We start from the raw sequence: 6086 nt of genomic DNA on the forward strand, positions 1-6086 counted from the left end.
TTTAGACGTTATGTTGAAAAACAAACATTACAACTTTGGGGGGAGGATGGGAAGGGATAGGAAGGGGAAACAAAGGAGGAGGCAACAATGCTTGATAAGAAATGTACTCATTATCTTGCCCATGTAATTGTAACACCTATGTATGGTATTTTCACAATAAAAAAATAAATAAAAATAGATAAATAAAAATAAAACTGAAAAAAGTGACACAAGCATTTATGATAACTTTGAGGCTATATTCTGTATTCGAATAGCAAGTTTTAGACTCGATAATAACACCTTTATTGCACAGCTATTCCAGAACTGAAGTGGAAATATACTGATTCATACCAGAATAAAGATGAAAGTATTTTTAATATATTATCTACTTGCTGGTCAACACAATAAATTGGATTAAAGGAAGAATGAGAAGCTCTTTTCTCCCCTATGGCTTAATGAAAGATGAGTTTAGTGGACGAAGCTGGTTTGGCTGAACTTCTTCACAGAGACCTCTGTGACTGAGCAATATTATTGTTTTTCCATGTCTTCTTTGTACTGTTATGATTAGCCTGGATGATAACCCAACATTCTTGCCACTCCTTTGAATTCGAAAGATCTAAAACAACCGACATAAAATAAATAACATCTTAATGCTACATTGTGAAAGAGAGGACTAAGTGGAACAAAGTTGTGTGGAAAAAAAAACAAAAAACTTGCAATCCCAGAGTTCCAGAGGAGCAGAGACAGGCATGTAACCTTAGAAGGGGGAACAATGACAGAACAAAATGCAATCACTTTTGTGAAAGATAAGGTATCTATGGACTTCCAAGATGTTTGCTTCTAAAGGCTTCCATTGGCTTCCATTTCTCTATGCACAGTATTGGTGCTCCATTAAACTTCGAAAGATAGTCATGGGGATCGATGTTACAAAATAATTAATTCATCCTTTTCTCTTGCTAGAAAACACTTTCATGTCCTTCTATTACAAGACCTATGCTATTTCCTCTGAGCATTTTCTTTATGAGCTTCTTTGGAGGCTCTAACTAGGGGAAGGGACTATTCCTTTAGCCTTTTGTTTTATAAACTCAAGGCTGGCACTCTACCATTTGAGCCCTAGTTCTACTTCTGGCTTTGTGGTGGTAAATCAGCTATCAGAATCTCATGGACTTTCCTGCTCAGGCTGGCTTCAAACTGTCATCTTCAGATCTCAGCCTTTTGAAGAGGTAGAATTACATGTGTGAGTCTCTGCTGATTGACAATCTGAACATTTCTCTCTCTCTCTGCTCTTGCCTTGTGCTCATCTTCCTTCCTAGCTACCTCTGCATGGGATCTTTCTTCATGTTATCATCATTTCCCTTGCTTTGTACCATTTAATTTATGTTATATAAATTTTAAAAAAACAGTTCTTTCAATAGTTAACATATATCTACTATATAATTAATATACAACTAACTTTATAATAGGAACTTTTCTGTTCCTATTAATTTTCAAAATCTAAAACTCAAAGACAGTAAAATAAAGAATGGAATCTAGTGCTGAGTCACACATATCAATAAACCCATAAGCAAAGCATCAGCCTTACTACTCATTAATGAAATAAGACACTATTGCCTACCTCTCTAATTAGCAAGGATTAGCATTGAATAATACTCACTTTTGGCAGGAGTACAGAGGAAGGACTTTGTCATACATTAGCAGTGGGAGGAAAAATATTTACAGCCTTGGCTCAATGCAAATTTGGCAATATGTAGCCAAGGAATTGCATGTTTACTTTGGCTTTTGATCCAAAGAAAATCCATTTTTAGTAATCTTTTTAAAAGAAACATTTGGGTGGGTTGAGAAATTTTCAAGGTAGAACAGTGTAAAAATTACGAAATGAGGGTGATGATGCAAATATCCAATTATAGGCATTCGACAGACGTGTAGTGATTGTTTTCTGTGTCTGAGACTCTAAGCCAGGCATGTGTATCATTATGGTGAAAATATGGCATTTGTCCAGTTGGGACAAAGTGCCCAAAGGGGCCGATTAGGTAGATACTATTCACAATGTGGAATGTTGATTTGTATGGCTTTAACCTTGTACTGAGGACAAACAAGCATATTACTAAGGAGACTATTAAAATAATGACAATTTAAACTGCATAAGAAAGAAAGATATTGAAGTGCATCTAATTATGCAGGAGGTGATTCATACACAGTATATGTCAATAGATAAACATATAAAAGAAGAAAATCTGTGCCTAGAAATTACCGAAATGTTAATATGGCTATTAGTAGGAACTGGAAATAGAAATTGGTTTCTCTTTTCTCCCAGCTTTTACACACTGAAACATATGGTGTACTTTATTCAGAGAACTGAGGCTTTGGATCTAACAGGTTATTATGTCACAAGGTACTTGTCTAGATTCTCCACAGAACTAACCTTTCCCCAATCCTTACGTTTCTGAGTTTCTCTGTGGGAAATAGCAAAATCCGTTTCTTCCCCTGTGCCTGGATTGACATCTCATCCTTCTGAGTGTAGTCAAAGAAGAACCTCTCCCTAAAGCTCCCACCAGAATGTTGGGGGGGCTAGAGAGATAGGTCATCTCACTTCTGAGCTTTACCAGCAAGCTCTCCTTTCTTCATCACTCCTGTCCTGCATCACTTACAATGTGTTGATTGCTTCTTCTACTCTCCTGGGATCTAAAACACACAGAGACATTCAATACTGCAGAGTTTCAACTCAGAGTTTACAGGATTAGGTTAGTTGTTAGGCACATAGTTAATGCATGAACATACAAAAGACTAAAAAGCCAAGGGACCTCTCTTGATTACCATGGAGTAGCACATCATTCAAAAGGAGAAAGCTTCGGTTGGATCACAAGCCCGCCCCTGCCTCTCCATCTCCATGAGCTCGGTGAGGTTGCTGCTCCCTTTGAAGTATCAATTTCCTGTTATGTATAGTGATTTTGTAATGATGGTGAGATAATACAAAGTAATGGGGACAAATGAGCATTTTAAGTGTTCTGGTAGAAAGATAGCTCCACATTTATTTGCAGCTTAGGGAAGGAATGGATGTCTTATTTCACGATCTCTGTTTTGCTACCAATAATGTCCTTCTGGAGTGTGAGCCCTTCCATTTTTTGTAAAGGAGGAATGGAGGGAAAATATCAGGGAGCATTGGAACCACATTTTAGAGTTACTTCATGCATTTCTCCTTGTTCACTTTTTGTATGAAGGAAAACGCTGGAAGCATGCAGAGTTGAGAGGCATTTGTCAAAATTAGAAGTTAGATTCAAGTTCAGATCTGTTTCTGTTCAAAAATCTACACTGAGCAAGGCAACGTGAGGCACCATCTATGCCACTTAACCAGCCTCGTGCTGGTCCTAATTCTCTTGCCTTTGCATAAAATAACATTGTAGCTGAGCAAAGAGTACCCAGTTACCTCACTCTCCATCCATCTGCTAACTATCCTGTTTGGAGCCTGGCTTCCATCTGTAATCCATTGTGAAAGCATGTCATTAATGAGACACTGGGAACAAACAGAAATTGTACTTCCTCCCTAGGCTCTGTTACAAGCTGCCTAATTGGGATTTATGAGTAGCCATGATAAAAATTTCTGCATAATAAAATCCTGAGATCACTATTGAACTCTTAAATAATAGACACATAAAGCTTCAAAGACTGATGAGTAAATCAAATGTGTCTCCACATTGCAAGCATATGTGATGTGTGTGTGTGCATGCAGATGTATAAACAAAGAAGTTTATGTATACGAATTAAGTTAACTCTACAAATTACCTAATATCTGCTCTCTACTAATTCAGAACTGAAGCAGATTAAGTATCATTGAAGAGCCTTTCACCATATCTGGAGCATGATAGCCTTCTTCCCTGGGTACCATCCTCTGAGCCCATTATAAGTGGCACATGCCCAATTGTCTCCACTTTGATTGGGGAGACAAAGAAGATAGTAACTACAACAACAGCAATAATAATGAGTTGTCATCTCTGACTAGCACTCAAAAGCTATGGAAAAGCCTTTCAATTACTGAAATTTTAAACTATCCAACCATATAACAAGAAAAATTAAATGATCTTACTCTTTAGCAGAAATAAGGACAGTCAAGTGCCATCATTTTGGATGTTAAACATGTCACAAAGCCCCACACACTGAAGTCTGAGCTTGAGTTCAGTTTGTTATCCAGTCTTGTGGTAGTATTAGGTGGTAGTAGAATCTTTAGGCGGCAGGGCCCAGGGGGAGGAAGATCTATCATTAGAGGCGTGTCATTGGGTTTGAGGATCCCTTTTCATTTCCCAAATACCAGGAAGTGAGCATCCTTCTCCACTGTACACTTTTAATGTGCCTCACTGCCACAGGTCCAAAGTGATAAAACCAATGGACCATCAATGGTTGCCCCCGAAACCCTAAGCTAAAGCAAAATCTTCTAATTTTAAATTGATTTTCCCCCCTCAGGTATTTTGTCCCAGAAATGGGAAACTAACACTCAGAATCATTCTGCAAGGCCAGAGAGCTAATGTGTACCTGTGTTTTCTGTGCAAATTCCTTCACTATGACTTAAGAATTTGAAGTGCAGATGTTTTTGTTTAGAGTTGGGTATAGTGACATCTATGCCTGTGACACTACCAACAGGAAAATCAACTTCCAAGATCAACCAGGGCAAAAAGTTGGTGAGATCTTTTTATCAAAAAGAAGCTGTGATGTGTGTGGGGGAGGGAGACTTGGGGTGGGGGAAGACAGGCATTATGTCACATTCCTATGTAGCTAGCTATTCAGGAAGGAAAGAAATGGAGATTGAAATTCAAGGCTAGTCCAGGCCAAACCTGAAAACTCAATACCAAATAAACAAACCTAAACAAAAGAAACGAAATCAAACAATAATCTAAAAAGCAAAAAAGACTAGAAGCCTTATTGAAGTGGCAGAATGCTTGCCTGCCAAGTTTGGGGTCCTGAGTTTAAGCCCAAGTACCAGAAAAAAAATAATTTAAAAATTGTTTGTTTGGCCTTTCCGATCCGCCATCAGGATGGGACCACCGCCAGGATGCAGATTTTCGTCAAAATCCTAACAGGGAAAACCATCACACTTGAAGTTGAAGCCTCAGATGCTATACAAAATGTAAAGGATGAGGAAGGAATTCCTCCTGATCAACAAAGACTGATCTTTGCTGGTAAGCAGCTGGGAGATGAATGTACTTTATCTGTCTACAACATTCAAAAGGACTCCACTCTTCATCAACTAATGAGACTTCAAGGTGGTGCTAAATAAAGGAAGAAGTTTTACACCACTCCCAAGAAGAACAAGAAGAAGAGAAAGAAGGTTAAAATGGCTGTCCTGAAATACTATAAAATGGATGAAAAAGGCAAAAGTAGCCATCTCTGTCGAGAGTTCCTTTCAGATGAATGTGGTGCTGGAGTTTTTATGGCTAGCCAGACATTACTGTGGCAAATGTTGTCTAACTTACTTTTCAACAAGCCAGAAGACAAGTGATTGTATATGGATTAATAAAGGGCATAAACTAAAAGCAGGAAAATGTTTGTTTGAATTACATACAGATAGAAGCAGTATATGTCACTGAATAAAATAGGAAAAGTACATAAAGTTGTCCTTGTCAGACAAGGAGAATTTCAGGAAATGATGGGATGTGCATTGGAGGAAGGGATGGTGATTGACATGTGTTGAAAACCCAAGTTTGGGCTGGGAAGGTGGCTCAGTGGCAGAGCGCTTGCCTTGCATGCCTGAGGCCCTGGGTTCGATTCCTCAGCACCACATAAGCAAAAAGAAAAAATCCGGAAGTGGTGCTGTGGCTCAAGTGGTAGAGTGTTAGCCTTGAGCTGAAGAGCTGAGGGACAGCGCCCAGGCCCAGAGTTCAGGCTCCATGACCGGACCCCCCCCCCAAAAAAAGAAAACCCAAGTTGCTGGAACTTTTTACAGTATTGATGTCCATTCCCAAAGTCACTTTTCAGGCCTCTTCAGTCACAAACACCTACCCAGTCACTCAGATCCAAACCCTTGGAGTCCTTAATTCTCTTTCCTTTGCATCACCATCCATCACAAAAACTTTGGCCAATCCGAGATCAGTTTTTGATCACTAGGTCTTCCAGCCTCC

At 38.9% G+C, this 6086-nt stretch overlaps 1 pseudogene; it reads left to right on the top strand.

The window, feature by feature from the left end:
- The first annotated feature begins 5020 nt into the window (after nt 1-5020).
- LOC138807085 (ubiquitin-ribosomal protein eS31 fusion protein-like) lies at nt 5021-5467 on the top strand (annotated as a pseudogene).
- The last annotated feature ends 619 nt before the right edge of the window (nt 5468-6086 follow it).

Source organism: Dipodomys merriami, unplaced genomic scaffold (assembly GCF_024711535.1).
Source record: "Dipodomys merriami isolate MVZ:Mamm:240054 unplaced genomic scaffold, mDipMer1.0.p SCAF_41, whole genome shotgun sequence".
Classification (NCBI taxonomy): Eukaryota; Metazoa; Chordata; class Mammalia; order Rodentia; family Heteromyidae; genus Dipodomys; species Dipodomys merriami.